This window comes from Vulpes vulpes, unplaced genomic scaffold, assembly GCF_048418805.1.
Source record: "Vulpes vulpes isolate BD-2025 unplaced genomic scaffold, VulVul3 u000000659, whole genome shotgun sequence".
NCBI classification, from domain to species: Eukaryota; Metazoa; Chordata; class Mammalia; order Carnivora; family Canidae; genus Vulpes; species Vulpes vulpes.
In genome coordinates, this window is record NW_027325797.1 from 302,272 (window position 1) to 320,845 (window position 18,574).

Consider the following 18,574-nt stretch of genomic DNA (forward strand, 5'->3'; position numbering starts at 1 on the left):
TCAGGTCATCATCTTGGGGTGGTGAGATCAAGTCCTGCATTGGGTTCTATGGTGAACATAGAGCCTACTTGAGATCCTCTCTCTCCCTCTCCCTCCACCCCTTCCCGCTCATGCTCTTTCTCTCTAATAAAAAAATAAAAGTCTTTATCCATCTTCAGAACTCTGTATAAGGACATTAAATTGGTAAATTAGATTCAGCAGCAGAAGGTTAAAAGGATATTGCTGAAATGAGGGCTCCCTAAAGACGACATTTTTCTGCTTCCCTGGCCAATACCCCGACTCGTTTGACTTTCTGCTCTCACCTGTGGGAATGCAAGGTTTTTTTTTTTTTACCTTCAGAATATTGAGATGCATAGCTTTCCCCTCTCCTTCCTTTTCCTGTTTTTCCTCTCCCATAGAAAATACCTTCTAATACACATTTGGTCCTTTGAAGCACACAGACCATGATTTGAATGTAAGTAAACATAGAGTATAAATCATTTCGTGGATCAGATTTCATTTATGTTTTCTATCTCTCTTCACCTTTCTCTCCTCCCTCCTTCCCTACTTTTTCTCTTTCCATCTCTTTCTCCCTCTCCTTCTGCCCCCCTGAATTCTCTCTCTTTTATAGGACAGAATTATTATCTTAATCAAATCTATATCTCGTGCCATATATGTGATTGTGCAATACATTAGCAATACTAATGTATTAATGCAATACTAATGCAATACTTCCTCAATGCTCATTAAATACAATCTATGTATATAGAGCAAAAATAAATTCAGTGAAATTAGAAACAATAAGTTCATGTACTGCCTAGTTCCTAGTCATATCTGATATGATGGAAAGAGACTAAGTGGAGTAAGTGGTGATATCAGGAAATACAGAGTGGTGATAAACTAGGGGGGGCTTGTTAATCAGACAACACTGGGTTTCATCTCTAAAATTCCATATGTCCCATTTGCCATGAACATGCCACCAAATGCCTCTGTGCTTCCTATTTCTGTTCAGTAAAATAGAAAAAATATCACATGGCTTGTGATAATATTGGTAGAGTAACTACTACTCTGGCTGGCAGAGGCTGAGCCATAAAGTCTTAATATACACTGACACGAATGTACATGTGCATGTATATTATCGGCATATATATCCATTCATTGCTGTTTTATTAAACACATATTTATGGGGGCACCTGGGTGGCTCAGAAGTTGAACAACTGCCTTTGGCTCAGGTTGTGATCCTGGGGTCGTGGGATCAGGTCCACATCAGGTTCCACGCAGGGATCCTCCTACCTCTGCCTGTGTCTCTGCCTCTCTCTGTGTGGTATTAATAAATAAATGATAAATAAATAATATTTAAGAAAGTAAAAAATAAATAAACCCATATTTATAAAGTACCTATGATGGGCAGGCATCAAGAGAGTGATGTGCTGGGCAGCCCGGGTGGCTCAGCGGTTTAGTGCCACCTTCAGCTCAGGGCGTGACCCCCAGGGTCCCGGGATCGAGTCCCACGTCGGGCTCCCTGCATGGAGCCTGCTTCTCCCTCTGCCTGTGTCTCTGCCTCTCTCTGTGTTCTCTCATGAATAAATAAATAAAATCTTTTTTTTTTTTTTTAAAGAGAGAGGCTGATGTGCCTTATCTCATGTAGGTTAAAGTTACGGGGCAGTGCATAGTTGAACATATAAATAATCAGTCAAAATATTTTCATGTGTTGTTAGAAGCTATGATGGTGAGCGGCTTGGTGGGCTAACAATGGCTGGGCAGGGTTGGACATTAGAGCACCAGGAAAGTTCTTCCTGAGGAAGTAACATTTTCATTATGTCAGAAATACTATCATTGCATTTTTATGGACATTCGCTTTCTCTTTCAACTTTTAAACTTTTTACAGCTTTATTGAGGTATAATGGACAATAAATTTTATATATGTAAGGTGCACTCTGCAATGTTTTCACATACGTATATATTGTGCAATGATTATCACAAAGCTATCACCTCACAAAATTGCCTTTTATACATATAATTTTTTGTGGTTAGAGCACCTGAGATCAACTCTTAGCAAATTTTAAGTATTTATTTTATTAACTGCAGTGAGCGTGCTGATCCCCAGAACTCACTCATCCTGCTTCGCTGAAACTTTGTACCCTTTGACCAGCATCTCCCCATTCTCCCACTCCCCAGCTTCTGGCAACTCTCATTTTACTCTCTGCTTTCACGTGTTTGAATTTTTCAAATTCCACATGTGAGTGAGACACACAGCATTTGTCTTCCTGTGTCTGGCTTATTTCACTTAGCATAGTATCCCCCAGGCTCAAACTGTTGTCGCGAATGGCAAGATTTCCTTCTAAGCCTGATTTCCATATGTGTACGTAATACACGAACATACATGCCGACATCCCTTCATCATTCATCCACTGGTGGACACTTAGCCTGTTTCTGTTTCTTGGCTATGGTGAATAATGCTGCAGTAAACAGATTCTTCTGTGCGACCATGATTTCATTTTCTTTAGCTATATACCCAGAGGCAGGATGGCTAGATCATACAGTACTTAATTTTTAATTTTTTGAGGAATCCGCGTACTCTTCCATAATGACTGTACCATTGCAACCCGACAACAACGCACAAAGGTTCCCTTTTCTTCACATCCTCAACAACATTTCTTCTGTTGTTTTGATAGTAGACATTCTAACAGGTGTGAGGTGATATTCCATTGTGGTTTTGCCTATTTCTGATGGTTGGTGATGTTGAGCATCTTTTCTCATTCCTGTTGGCAATTTGCAAGTCTTCTTGGGAGAAATGTGTATTCAAGACTTTTGCCCACTTAGAAATCGGGTTATTTGGGTTTAGAGTATTTTTTTTCTTGTTGTTATTTTGTTTTGTTTCTGTTGGGGGGTATTTTTGCTATTGAGTTGTTGGAGTTCCTTGTGTGTTTCGGAAATTAATTATCCAATGTATATAACACATGTAGTGTTTGCAGATATTTGTTCCATTTCATACTTGTCATTTTGTGATTTTCTTTGCTGTGTCAATACTTTTTAGTTTAGGTGCAGAAAAAGGATTTGACAAAATTCAGCTTCACTTCATGATAAAAATTCTCAAAAACTAGGTTTAGAAGAGGGGTGTCTGGCTGGCTTCCTCAGCAGAGCATATGACTCTTGATCTGAGGTTTTGAGTTTGAGCCCCACATTACGTCTAGAGATTATTTAAATAAAAAATAGATAAGTAAACTGAAGAAAAAAAAAACAATTAGATTTAGAAGAAATGTACCTCAGTATGATTAAGGCCATATATGACAAGCCTACAGTTCATAATGAAAAGGAGGAAGTTTTCCTTTTCAGATAAGAAATAAGACAAGCATGTTACTCTTGCCATTTCTCTTCAACATAGTACTGGAAAGCCTAGCCAGAGCAATTAGGAAAAAAAAAAAACCACAGAAATAAAAGACATAAAAATGGAAAAGAAGTAAATGGTCTGTTTTAGATGCTATGATCTTATATACAGAAAACTCTACTCCACCAAAAATTTCTAGAAGTAATAAGCAAATTGACAAGTTATTGAATACAAAATCAACTTACAAAAATCAGCTGTGTTTCTAAGCACTAACCATTGTCTGAAGGAAATTAAAAAAACAATCCCATTCACAATAGCATTGAAAAGAATAATATACTTAGGAATAAATTTAACCAAGGTGATGAAAGATTTGTACACTGAAGTGGTGCCTTGATGGTGCAGTTCATTAAGCATCCAACTCTTGATTTCAGCTAAGGTCATGATCTCAGGGTCGCGAGATCAAGCCCTGTGTTGGGATCTCTCTCTCTCTCCCTCTCTTCCTCTGCGCCCCCTTCCCTGCTCACACACACTTTCTCCCTCCCTCTCTCTCTCTCTCTCTCAAAAAAAATATTTTTTCTTGTTGTTAGAGAACCATAAGATGCTGATGACAGAAACTGAAGAAGACACAAATAAATGAAAGGATACCCTGTGCTTGTGCATTGGAAGAGTTCATATTGTCAAAACATTCATACTGCCCAAAATGACCTGCATTATCAATGGGATCTCTATCAAAATTTCAATGGCATTTTTCATGGATATAGAAAAAAATACAAAAACTGGAACCAGAAAAGATCCCAAATAGTCAAAGCAATACTAAGCAAGAAGAAGAATATTTTCTGATTTGAAATATATTGCAAGTTTACAGTAATCAAAAGAGTTAGTACTAGAAAAAAGACTGCAGACCAATGGGACAGGATAGAGAGCCCAGAAATTAATCCATGCTTTTATGGCGAATTGCTCTTTGACAAGGATGCTTAAAACACAGAAAGAGGAAAGGACATTTATGACAATGTAAGGCCTCCCTCCCTCTACACCAATCTGTCCACCTTCTGCAGCTTTCCAGACTGACAATAGTTAGTAAAAGCCAATTAAGAGATTCCCTTTTCTGGTTGAAGATTGGACAGTGATCTAGCAAGGTCCACTAAGGTGGAACCTCAAAACCATTGCTTTTATGTCAATACAGATATTCTATACGTATTGCTGGGTATCAGTGTGGATACCGATAGCCTGGCTTCTTACTGGCAGATGTGCACAACTATAAAGGAGCTAGATTTAAGGTGAAATTCAATAAAGAAAAATAACGATAAACAGAAATAAGATGGGTCTTTGATTCCATGATTGAGAAGCTATATCCTGAAGCTTGTTTTAACTCTGTTATGTAATGAATAATGTCTATGGTTTAGGCCATTTCAGTTGATTCCCTTATTAGTTGTAACATAAGTGTTTGTCATTCTTCTATGAGTTATTTGTTCTTTTCCTATTTCTTTTTTATTTATCATGTATATGTATTTTCATATTAGTGATGCTAATCCATCATCCATATTTAATCCATGATGCAATTACATTTTCTTCATTCAGCTTTTTTTGTCTTACATATCTTTTTGCTGTCTCTTGCACTAAGGTTATTTTTTAGTTTAATATAGAGTGTTAAAATCATTGTATTTATGAACTCCCACATTTTAAATTTCTCATTTCAACTTTACAATATGTTTATTTGTATTTTCTTTCCTTGATGTGTGAATTTGTCTTTAGCATCAATTTTTATTAGTATTGTTAAATATTATAAAACACTGATATTAAATGTTATGATTTTACCATGAGATAGATTATATTTGTCTCTTCCTGTACTAGCTCCCTCACTTTCTTATTATATTCTCTCCAATATTTCATTTACATTTTACGGCTTTTGACACACGGTATTTATTCCCATTTATTCTGATGATTGTGATGTGAAGTTCCTCTAAGAAACCGCCATTCCCTTACTTGCAATTTATGCACTAGGGTGGAGCTGACCCTACTCTCAACTTCTCCTAGATCTGGGCCATGGCAGGATTACATCAACTCGACTCAAGTGGCTGACTCTGCAGTAGCTTAGTGACCCAAGAAAATCAAATGTATAGATGTCACGTTTCCAATCAAAGCTCATCCCAACATTTTTGCTTCATTGACCAGGAAAGACTGTCTTCCTTTTTTCTCTTTCCTGTGGAGCTTAGAGCTGTGTGGACATGCATCTGATGCTATTAGCAATCAACATGCTACTCTCCAAATCCTATCAGAGACAAATGCTTACAGAAGACAGCAAAACTGAAAGGTTCCAAGTGAAAGATCAGTCCCTAATAATGCTATTATAATACTAATACACTGCAGAAAAACTGGAAAACCTAGGAATATATGACACCAAATCCACCAATAATCCTACCATTAAAGATAAGCATTGTTAACCTGCTAATGTCTTTACATACAGACTTACACATAATACTATTTAAAAAATAGATTTGTGGTTATATGGCATTTCTAGGCTTCTATTTTAATGTTTTAAAAGCCTTTATAGGGAGACTTTAGAGTCATTATTGTTCTGGGCTACTTTATATTTATTAATCAGGCCTAACTTTCCTGGCAGCCCTTACATCCTAAGTGTTCAAGGGAGACTCTGCACTCTAGCTCATAGGATCTTGAATGTCTTCCAGCTCTGTGTGAGTCCGGGTAATCCTTTAGCTTGCAACTCTATGTTTAGTCATTGATAGGACTTTTGGAATTTCAACTTCTGAATGTCAGCTTAGTATTTGACGACAAATTCAAGGGGACTTTCTTGCAGACTTCAGGAACTCTTGTCTCTGCATAGCTACCTCCTTCCCTCTCTCACTAATCTAGCTGCTTCAGCTCCCTCAACCTCTGATTTCTGTCTTCTCAATGTAGCAAGATCAGCAGGGATCCATCTCCTTGACCATGGTCTAGAACGTTTCTTCATGCAGAACCAGACCAATTACTGTAATCATATTTGTTTCCATTTCCTCAGTGGTAAAAACTCTGCAGGGACTACTGTCCAATGTCTGAATGTAGTTGTTTAGAATTGTTTCTACTTTTGTAATTGAACACAGTTGTCTGCAGAGTCAGTCTGGTTCCATAATAACCGGGAGAATCAATTTTTTCCTTCAATTTTAAAAGGCTCCCTATAAACATAGATGTTGGTATTTTTTACTTTTTTCCCATATTTAAAGTTTATTTAAGGATATCTAAGTAGGTCATTGAATTAAGTTAATATTTGCCTGATCATTTAAAATCCTAACCATAAAGTTCAACAAGTTTCATATGCTCCATGAGAACCAACTACTAAAAGACATTTGCACTTTTCAGTTGTTACTTTATATTTAAGTTCTGACTATTTCCCAGTGCCTTCATATAATAATATCGGGACAGTTTTGATCCGCGCTCAAAGGTTTTTGTTTTCACAGAACACAAATGGTGGTATCACAATGAGACAAAGATAGACAAGTTTCAGGGAAAGTATTTACATTTTTAAATTAATCCAAGGATGTTCCTTGGTTTGTTTTTTTTTAAGATAGCCTTATGATAACACAGAAAAGATACATGAAATCACTTTCTTTTGATTTCTTGGTTAATAGGAAAAAAATAAAGCTTCTAAATTTGAGATATGGCTTAAACAAAGCTGACAATGTGTTTGGCTTCCTTTTGGAACCTCTTCAAGGTCAAGAATTTGTTTTTTACTGATTGACATTTGTTGGGGTTGCTGCAGCCCATGTGATTCCCAGGAGCTTAACTAATTCTGAATAACTCATAAGGGCTAAAATTTAGACATTTTTTTCCAGGTCTGATAAGTACAGACATTAGGCAGAGGAAGTTCTCAAAGTCTTGTGGTTGCTGTCTGGATGTTCCCATTTGAATTATCAATTTTAGCAAAGTGTAGTATTTTCCCACAATGAAAAGGTCAGACAGCCTGTTCTGATTCTTCTCTATTACCACATACAGCTTCACTGGAATCATCCACCCCTTGAATGGACTCCTTGAGCTTGGCCGAGTAGGTCTGACCATCAGAAGGAGGAGAGTCGTGGGCTGGCTGGGGGCCAGACCCTCCTGGTGCTTTGCACCCAGCTGTCATCCAGGCGGTTTTCCTCTGCCTGGCTACCACACCAGAGCACCTCAATCTGTATTGATCATCTTTGAAAACTGATTTTTCCCTTCAATTATTTTTTTCTACGTAGCATTCATTCCTTCCCTCCCAGATTTGATTAAAGATGACAGAGAGCAATGAAAATTTTCCCACTTTACCCCAAATGACCTAAGTTGCATGTTACATATACACTACAAAATTTGGTCATTTAGCATTTGGTTAAATCATCTCAATATCACTCTAATTAGGTTTATTTTGGAACTAGGGAAGAGCCTGTGATACAAATGATAGAAATTTCCCTATAAATCCATCATGTGCGTACAATCCAAATATTCACCTTTCAATTGAATACTATAGAGGCTTTATAAGAAATTTGTTTCAGGAGCATCTGGCTGGCTCAGTTGGAAGAGCATATGACTCTTCATCTCAGGGTTGTGGGCTTGAGCCCCATGAGAAGTGCAGAGATCATTTAAATAAACTTGAAAAACTTAAAAGATTTAAAAAGACATTTGTTTTACTTGACCTAGTAAATAGGTTTCATATTTTAAGTAATTTTTTATGCTCCTGTCTGGAAGGTATCTGGCCCAAAAAGAAAATCAATTCAAAGTCTTTGTCAACAAGGATTATTTCTTCTCTATTCTTAATTAGATTGCCCAAATCAGTCTTGTTTGCATATTTGAGAGGACTCACCAGACTCTATAGGCTATTCTCCCATAAGGCTTTTATCTAAAGACAAAGGATACAATGCAGCAGGAGAAAGCGCAGGCAAGCTTTGGAGACATTCCTCAGTACATGCTCCTCAGGGACCCAACTAGGTAGGTGAAGCCTGTTGGCTCTGGCTTGAATTGCCCAGATTTGCCCATGAATCTTTCAATATCTCACTAAGTAGTCAAGCCAGGCTTATGAAACCAGTTCCGTGAATTATACATGATTGGTAAAGAAACTGTTAAGAGAGGTCAGGAGACAGCTTAGGATTCAAAACAGCACACCCTAAATTCCAACCAGGAGTCGAAATCTAGACATCCACGCATCCTCAGGGATAAAGATAGAGCTTTTTCAGTAGAGCTGAAAATTAACTCCATCTCTACAATATCTTTAGTCAACAAATATTTATTGAGCATCTGCTACCTGCCAAGCATACAGCAATGAACTAACCAGGCTTGTTGTGATTTTGCAGAGCTGATATTTTAGTTATCTCCAGGATTATTCCTTGGAAGGCAGTGTTAACATATCCACGCAGAATTCTCAGTTAAAAGTGACAATAAAAACCTGGCATCGTCTCTAAACTTCGTTTCCCCGTTAGAATTAGCTTCCCTTTACCAACTAAAACCCCTCCATCCCACAAGCTTGAGAGATAATACACATTTGATTTAATGCCTCAGTCTGGGGGTTATGTGCTACCCAGTGCTTTGATAGGATAATATTGAAGAGAAGGCTATTAAACACCAAAATGCAAATGATAATTTAAAAGATCAAATTGGCTCTATTGAACAACTCATGATTTGAGCAGCATACATTCCAGCAGATAGAAAGGAGCTCTGTCGGGGCCCCTGGGTGGCTCAGCCTGCTCAGGTCATGACCCCAGGGTCCTGGGATTGAACCCCTGTGTTGGGCTCCCTGCTCCCTGGGGAGTCTGCTTCTCCCTCTCCCTCTGCATGTTGCTTCCCCACTTGTGCTCACCCTCTTTCTGTCAAACAAATAAATAAATCTTTAAAATTAAAAAAAAAAAAAGGACTTCCATCAAGATGCATAAAAGGAAAAGCTTTTGAAGACAGAGAGGGGACAGAAAACGGAAATTGCTAACAAAGATGCATTGTTTTAGACAAGGTCACCCTCCCAAGGGGGACGGAAAGGTCCCTCCAGGAAATGTCCTAGTGCTGACCAAGAAACTGTGTGTTGACCGGTTAGAGATTCCATTCCTGAAAGGGTTGAAACTACAATTGTTAAGTCTTAGTGTGCTGGTGCAGGGCTTTAACATAAGTGGCTCCATTCGGGGCTTATGGTTTTCTTTCTTTAAAGATTTTGTTTATTTATATGAGAGAGAGAGAGAGAGTGTGTGTGAGCTGGGGGAGGAGAAGAGGGAGAAGCAAACTTCCCGCCAAATGAGGAGCCCAACGAGGGACTTGAGGAGGAGCACAATCACGGGACCTTGAGATTATGACCTGAACCCAAGGCAGACGCTTAAGGAACCGAGACTCGCAGATGCCCCTGTGGTTTTCTTCTTTGACAGGGCAAACGCAAAAGAGGACACGCTGTGTGATTCTATTTATTGAGACACCAGAACCAGGACCAGCGAATCACTGGTATTAGGAGTCCATATGGTGGTTACCCTTGGGGATGGAATCACTGGAAGGGAGTTCAAGGGTTGTAGGCCTCTGGGTGCTGGCACTTTTTAAACTTTTGATCCAGGAGGTGGTAACACAGCTGTGTTTGCCCTGTGTTGCCCGTTGAGCTGCATATTATGACATGGGCACTTTTGATGCTCCTCCAACTAAAATACGCACATTAAATCCCTGTCTCAAAACAAAACAAAACAAAAAGCAAAACAACAACAACAACAACCTGTCTCCAGCCCTTGTTTTCTGGAAACTTGGGCTAACACCACTGAAAATTAACTTGAAAATAGGCATTCCACATTCTCATGCAGACAGATTACATATGAAAAGGTTTACCTATGTGCAACCCACACCTAAATTGGTCTATGTATTAATCATTTTCTCTGGACTGTCTCCGCAGAGACAAAAAAATCACACCAGCATTTAAATGTTCATTCCTAGTTTAATAGGAAATGAAAAAACAAACAAACAAACAAACAAACCAATCCAACAGTCACCAGTGCAGAGCTTCACATCAGGGCTTTGGGGATTCAACATTACAGACTTTTTTCCTCAACTTTCTGGTTTCCAAGGGAACAGGACTCTGAATCTACTTCTGGCCCAGGCCGGGGGTAACCCCATTACACACTGCTCTGTTTTGCTTTAAGCCGTTCAAAACACCACATCTAAAGTTTACTTAAACTCCACCTTTCTCCAAATCCTAAAATTATCTCATTTCTTCCTCTGATTAGGTGCCTCATAGTTTTTATGCTGTGTGTTCTCACTTGGGGCAAACAGTCCAGAAACCCACTCTGTTGCACTATGTATTTGCCTCTGAGGCTGTTGATTAGATGGGCCTTATCTGTCTTTATCTGTGGGTAATATTTTATGTTATTGAATACACACACACACACACACACACGACTGCATTTACAGAAATGTGCATTTGGTCATTCAGATAACCAAAATATATTTATCATCTATATTGTTTCATTCACAGGTCCTGATTCACATTTCCCCAAACCCTTGGATTTTCCTTAGTAACAAGAGCAATAGGAGCATCTTGGTTATAACGTTTGATGTCTTGTCCTCAGTTACTAAAATCCTTTCAGAGACATAAAGGTGAGATGGGTGTCCAGTAATTTATAAGCTGCTTTCCACTGACTGAGTTCATATTAATGAGGTGACTTAGAAATTACACAAGGAAGGAAGCTCACCAGAGGACACAACTATGTGGTTAGAAGGTCGGAGCTTTTAGTCTGCCCCCTAACCTTCAGGAATGGGCTGGAGGTTGAATCAATCACTAATGGCCAACAATTATGTCTGGGTGATAAAGGCTCCATCAAAATCCAGAAGGAAAGGGTTAGGATAGGTTCCTGGTTGGTGAACACCCGGGTTTGGGGAAAGTGACATGCTCAGAGAGGACATGGAACCCCTTGCCCTTTCCCCTCCCCTTGCCCTATGCCTTTCTTCCATCTGCCTGTTTCTGAGTCATGTCCTTATGTGATAAACTGATAAATTAATAAGAACAGTTTCCCCTTGAGCAATGCAGCCTTGAACCTCATGGGTCCACTTAAAAACGATTTTTTTTCAAAGATTTATTTATGTATTTGATAGAGACAGAGAGAGTGCAAGCAGGGGGAGGAGCAGGGGGGAGGACAGCAGACTCCATGCTGAGTGTAGAGCCCGATATGGGGCCCAATCCCAGCATCCTGAGATCATGATCAGAGCCAAAAGCAAGAGTCACAAGCTCAACTGACAGCCACCCATGCACCGCATATGTGGATTTTTTTTTTACAATATATACTCTTGTTTTCTTAATACCATTTTCTTTTCTCTACCTTATTTATTGTAAGAATACAATATAAAATACACATAGAAAATATGTGTTGGTCCACTCCTTTCATTCTTGGTAAGGCTTCTGGCCAACAGTAGGCAATTATTAGTTAAGTCTTTGCAGAGCCGAAAGTCATACATCAGTTTTCAACTGCGCAGGAGTCAATGCCCCAACCCTCACATTAGCAAGAGTCATTTTGTAACATGCTTTTGAGTTTAATTAATCAAACCCAAGGGAGTTGTGCACACCTCCAAATCTATAGGGAGTGAGTCTGAGGCACATAACAACCTGGGACTGTGACTGGCATTTGAAGTTGTTATTTTGGGGGCGAGGAGTGGTTTTGTAGGACTGAGCCCTTCTCCTGTGGAATCTGATGCTGTATCCAAGTTGATAGTGTCAGAATGGAGTTGAATTGAGGGACACCTGCAGGTGTGCAAGAATTGCCTAGTGGTGTAGGAAACCCACCCCACCACACATACACATTGAAGTGGTGATCAGAACCACTTTACAGATACACACACCACACACATACACACACACACATACAGCTGAATCGTTTGGAAGCTAGTACTTGACATGATACTCGGTCCCTAAATACCCAGAACCTATCTCCTAGGAATATCGTTCTCCTATATAACTTACTACCATTATTATTTCCCCAAATTTCTTGATATAATCATCCAGTGTGTAGTTCCTCAGAAACTCTGAGATCAAACTAAAAATGTTGTATCATTCTTGGGAAGACACAACGGTAGCAAACTCTCTTAAATAAATTAATCCTAATTAGGTCCAGTGTTTATTACTTCATGAGAAAATGAGCCTAGATCTTGTGTTAGATTGACATGGCACAGTTTAAACCATCTATAGATCCCAGGCAAAGCAATGTTTCCCCCAAGCTAGGAAGTTAAAAGCAGATATTGACTCATTCAGGGAGCCATAAAGCTTCGCATGACCATAAAACTACAATCTCCTTATCAGTAGGCGCACATTAATAATTTGAAGAGAGATATTTCAAAATGTTTTTGGCTGTAAGCCATAACACAAAACACCAATAGTAAATGCAGGACACACTATCTCATTCTTTTTTGTAGCCAATATTCCATTGTAATATGCACCGTACCTTCTTTATCCATGCATCTTCCTATAGGCACTTGGGCTGCTCCCATAACTTGGCTATTGTGAATAATGCTGCCGAGATCATTTGGGTCCATATATTTTTTCACACTAGTGTTTTGTTTCCTTTGGATAAATATCCAGCAGTGGAATTACTGGGTCATAACGGTAGTTCCACTTTTAATTTTTTGAGGAATCTCTGTTCTGTCTTCCACGGTACCTGCACCACTTTGCATTCCCACCAACAGTACACGAGGATTCCCTTTACTGCACATCCTCACCAACACCTGTGTGTCCTCACTCACCTCTTGTGTTTCTGACGTTAGGTGTGAGGAGATAGCTCTTTGTGGTTTTGAATTGCATTTCCCTGACGATTAGTGACATTGAGCATCTTCTCATGTGTCTGCCGGCCCATAAGTCTTCTTCAGAGAAATGTCTGCTCATGTCTTCTGCCCATTGTTCAATAAGGCGATTTTGGGTTTTGGCGTTGAGTTGTAGGAGTTCTTTATATATTTTGGATACTAACACTTTATTGGATATGTCATTTGCAAATATCTTCTCTCATTCAGTAGACTGTCTTTTGGTTTTGTTGACAGTTTCCTTTGCTGTGCAGAAGCATTTTATTTTGATGTAGTTCTAATAGATTATTTTTATTATTTTTATTTAGATTTATTATTTTCCTTTACCCCAGGAGACCTATCTAGAAAAACATTTTATGGCTGATGTCAGAGTGGTCACTCCCTGTGCTCTCTTCTAGGATTTTTACGGTTTCAGGCCTCACACTTAGGTCTTCAATCCATTTTGAGCTTGTTTTTGTGTATGATGTAAGAAAGTGGTTTGGGCTCATTCTCTTGCATGCTGCTGTCCAGTTTTCCCAACAATATTTGTTGAAGAGACCTTTTCCCATTGCATATGCTTGTCTCCTTTATTGAAGATTAATTGACCATATAAGTATGGGTTTATTCCTGGGCTCTGTAATCTGTCCTGTTGATCTGTGTGTCTGTTCTTGTGCCTGTGCCCTTCTGTTTTGATTACTATTTTGTGGTATATCTTGAAATCTGGAATTGAGATACCTCTAGCTTTGTTCTTCTTTTTCAAGATTGCTTTAACTATTCAGGGTCTTCTGTAGTTCCATGAAAATTTTAAAATTATTTGTTCTAGTTCTGTAAAACATGCTGTTGGTATTTTGAAAGGGATTACATTATACCTGTATATTACTTTGGGTGGTATGGAAATTTTAACAATGTCTTCTCCCAACCCGTGGGCATGGTATATCTTTCCATTGGTTTGTGTCATATTCAATTCTTTCACAAATATTTTATTGTTTTCGGGGTATGAGTCTTTCACCTCCCTGGTTAAGGTTATTCCCAATAATTTCATTATTTTTGTTGTAATTGTAAACAGTGGGATTGTTTTCTTCTTTTTTTAAAAAAGATTTTATTTATTTATTCATGAGAGACACACAAAGAGAGAGAGAGAGGCAGAGACACAGGCAGAGGGAGAAGCAGGCTCCATGCAGGGAGCCCGACGTGGGACTCCATCCCGGGTCTCCCGGATCAGGCCCTGGGCTGCAGGCGGCGCTAAACCACTGAGCTACCCGGGCTGCCCTGGGATTGTTTTCTTAATTTCTCTTTCTGCTACTTCATTATTAGTGTACAGAAATGCAACAGACTTTCGTATATATGGGACAGAAATAGAAAGCAATTGATCTGGGCTATTCCTTAGCTATAACAACAAGGATTTTCCTATTACAAACCTCCCAATGCCCACTGAGATCAGACTCAGGGGTCTATTTCTTCAGGTCACATAGATCCCACACACTTCAGCCCATTTAATTCCCATTTGGAGGACAACTTTCCCCTTTCTTGCTGCCCACTGCAGGCTTCTTCTCCATTATGGGAAGAAACTCCTCACATATGTAGGAGCATCTCAGGCTCTGACATAAACCAGCTTGGGCTTGGTTCTGGCCTTTGCTTCTCCAAAACCCTTGAAGGGTGGAGCAGGTGGTCAGGCCTTGTTTTCAGCTGCAGATTTCCTGTTGCCCAACAGCAATGTATGCACAGACTGTGAGCAAGACTGCAATTCTTGCAAGATAATGTTTGTTTTTCTTCCCCAGCCCAAACATTTGGAACTTTCTTAGCTTTTTCCTTGAGATAACCTATTAATTGAGGAAATGGTGGGGGAAGTACAGGAATACCTAAATAGAGGAAGGAAAAGGAGATTTTGCCTACGAGTTTACAGCTTTTGTTTTCCAAAAGTCCAAACAATCAGATAGCACTAAAGAAGCTATGATAGGTGCTTCAGAAAGAGAAGGGTTCCTGTGTTTAGGTGCAAGAGGAAACAGGGAATGGAAGGAAGTAACCATGATAATTAAGAGAACAGATGTCCTTGGGAACTTGAGAAGATTCTTGTGGTTTTGAAGAGGAGAGGGGGCAGGGAGTCAGTGACAAAAGCTGAGATGCAGATAGGACCTGGCTAAAACAACAAAGACTCAGATGGTGGTGTTGAGTCCAAAGAGTTTGGGCCTTCTTTTTTTTTTTTTTTTAATTGGTGTTCAATTTGCCAACATATAGCACAACACCCAGTGCTCATCCCATCAAGTGCCCCCTCAGTGACCGTCACCCAGTCACCCCACCCCCCACCCACCTCCCTTTCTACCACCCCTAGTTCGTTTCCCAGAGTTAGGAGTCTCTCATGTTCTGTCCCCTCTCTGATATTTTCCACTCATTTTCTCTCCTTTCCCCTCTATTCCCTTTCACTATTTTTTATATTCCCCAAATGAATGAGACCATATAATGTTTGTCCTTCTCTGATTGACTTACTTCACTCAGCATAATACCCTCCAGTTCTATCCACGTCAAAGCAAAAGGTGGGTATTTGTCGTTTCTAATGGCTGAGGAATATCCCACTGTATACATAGACCACATCTTTATCCATCATCTGTCGATGGACACCGAGGCTCCTTCCACAGTCTGGCTATTGTGGACATTGCTGCTATAAACATCGGGGTGCAGGTGTCCCAGCATTTCACTGCATCAGCATTTTCACTGATTTGGGGTCAATCCCCAGCAGTGCAATTGCTGGGTCGTAGGGCAGGTCTATTTTTAACTCTTGGAGGAACCTCCACACAGTTTTCCAGAGTGGCTGCACCAGGTCACATTCCCACCAACAGTGCAGGAGGGTTCCCCTTTCTCCACATCCTCTCCAACATTTGTGGTTTCCTGCCTTGTTAATTTTCCCCATTCTCACTGGTGTGAGGTGGGATCTCAGTATGGTTTTGATTTGTATTTCCCTGATGGCCAGTGATGCAGAGCATGTCCTCATGTGCTTGTTGGCCATGTCCATGTCTTCCTCTGTGAGATTTCTGTTCATGTCTTTTGCCCATTTCATGATTGGATTGTTTGTTTCTTTGCTGTTGAGTTGAATAAGTTCTTTATAGATCTTGGAAACTAGCCCTTTATCTTATAGGTCATTTGCAAATATCTTCTCCCATTCTGTAGGTTGTCTTTGAGTTTTGTTGACTGTTTCTTTTGAGTTTGGGACTTCTTAGTTTCCAAGTCGATCATTGGAACAATGACCCTCTTTGATAGGTGAACATCAAAATTACTCCTCAACTCAACTGTCTGTCACTACATAAAGACATGCTTGCAGGCCCTGCCACAAGTAGAAGGGAGACTTTCCATCTCTCAGCAGAACAAAGTCTTATAACAAGAAATTAACTTTAGTAACATCAGCAAGATGGCAAAATAGGAAGGCCTAGGCCCCCATTCTCCCATGGAAACAGCAAATTAACACTCCATGGACCAAACTGTCTTGTGAGCCCTCTAGAAACCAGTTAAGAGGTCACAACACCCTAGGCAAGCACAAAACCAAGAAGACATGATATCTAAGTGGGTGGGAAAACATGTGACACTTCTCCTACCCTAGTCAGGAGAAAACTCCCAACTCCAGCTCTCTACGCAGGAGGAAAAGAAGAATGGAGGCACAGAGCATGTGTCCAGCATTCAGGATTTTCAAGGGGCTGCCAGAGGGATCGGTTTCTGTCTCACCGGATCTGGAGTGCTGAGGGAAGCTGCACAGTTGTGATGTGAGATTGGGGGTCTCTAAGAGGAAAGCAAGTGCTGTGGCTTGTCACAGCACCAGAGTGACTGTAGCACAGCATACAGACATCAGGGGAAGAAAGAGCACGGGTCCAGAGAAGAAGCAAGGAAACCTCCCTAACTGGGAAGTTTATGTACATGTGCAGAGCACACACATCCTGAGAAAAGGTTGGAAACGTCCCCAGAACCTCGAGCCATGCTGATTGACAAAGGTCTTCCCCTTTAGGAAGCCAGTTCGAAAGACTGGAGGAGGTGACTTTTTTTTTTTTTCAAATTCCCCAAGTCAACAAAAGATCCCAAGGCATAGAGAGAAACAAGAAAGCATGGCACAACCAAACCAAAATAAATGTTTGGAAACTGGCTCTAAGGAAAAGGAGAGCTACGAATTATCTTAATTCAAAAAGGTGCGACACTCACATTTATGGCAGCATTACTCACAGTAGTCAAGGAAACCACTCAAATTTCCATTGACAGATGAGTGGATAAACCGAAAGTGACATATGTAGACAGTGGAATAATATTCAGGAATATTATGACAGCCTGGATGAACCTCGAGGACATTCTGCTACGTGAAATATACCAGTCAGAGAAGGACAAACATGATGGAGTTCTATGCATGGGACGTGTCACATGTAGTCAGATTCACAGAAACAGCCACAGTGATGGTTGCCAGGGGCTGAGAATGGAGGAAATGGGGAGTGGCCGTTCAATGGCTATAGAGCTCTCATTTTACAAAAAAAAAAAAAAAAAAAAAAAAAAGAAGAAGAAGAAGAAGAAAGAAAAAAAGAAAAAGAAAGAAAATATTCTAGAGCTCTGTTGCAGGACAAGGTGAATAGGTGAATATCCTTAACACCACTGAACTATACACTTAAAAATGGCTAAGGTGGTAAATTATATGTGTGTGTGTATGTTTTTTTTTTTTACCATGATTAAAAATAAAAACCAGAGAAATCAATGAGTTTAAGGACCATAATGCTTCGTTTCTTACATGCTTGCCTTTATGCAGCAGTCACAGAAAAAAAGTTTCTCTCAGATCAGTGGTTGTCAAAGAGGAGATTCATCAGCTTCCATCAGGGGACATCGTCAGTATCTGGCACCGTGTTTACTGGTCACATCTGGGGTGAGCTGTGCTCCTGACCTCTAGGGAATAGGGACCAGAGATCCTGTTAAACATCCTGTGGTGCCCAGGACGGGACCTCCTTGCACTGCCACGCGGAATTATCCAATCCAAAATGTCATTAGTGTTTCTACGGGAGAAGAGCTGTCAATTTACTAACACAGGTATTGACTGCTCTGCTAGGCCTTTCCCTCCAAGCTGGGTTAGAGAGTTCAGACTCGGTACGGTACCAGGCTCCTTATGTGTGTTGTGCCACGCAATCCTTGTAACTCCTCTGGAATCATTTGCAGTAATAACAGTAGAGAGGAGAAGACAGAGTGTGGAGAGGATCTTTGCTTGGGCTATAGATTTCACTGGTGACTAGCACATTCCACCGCAGAGGAAGAGGCTGTGGCTGTCCCTCATGGGGCTGAGCTCCTGCTTTGTCAAAGCCCAGGACAGGACTGCACCCCACTGTTTGAGCATCGGGAGGCAACGCACACAGAGCGCGCCCTGGGATACCTACTTTTTTCCAGTCATTAGGTGGCTCTACTTAAGACTTTTCTGAAGATGTAGGAGTTTGTGGGGAAAAAAGCAAGTGCAGGCACATTTCACAAATCTACTATCTGTTTAGTATCACATCCTGTGTGTAAACTCTTGACTAAGGAAGGGCTGGT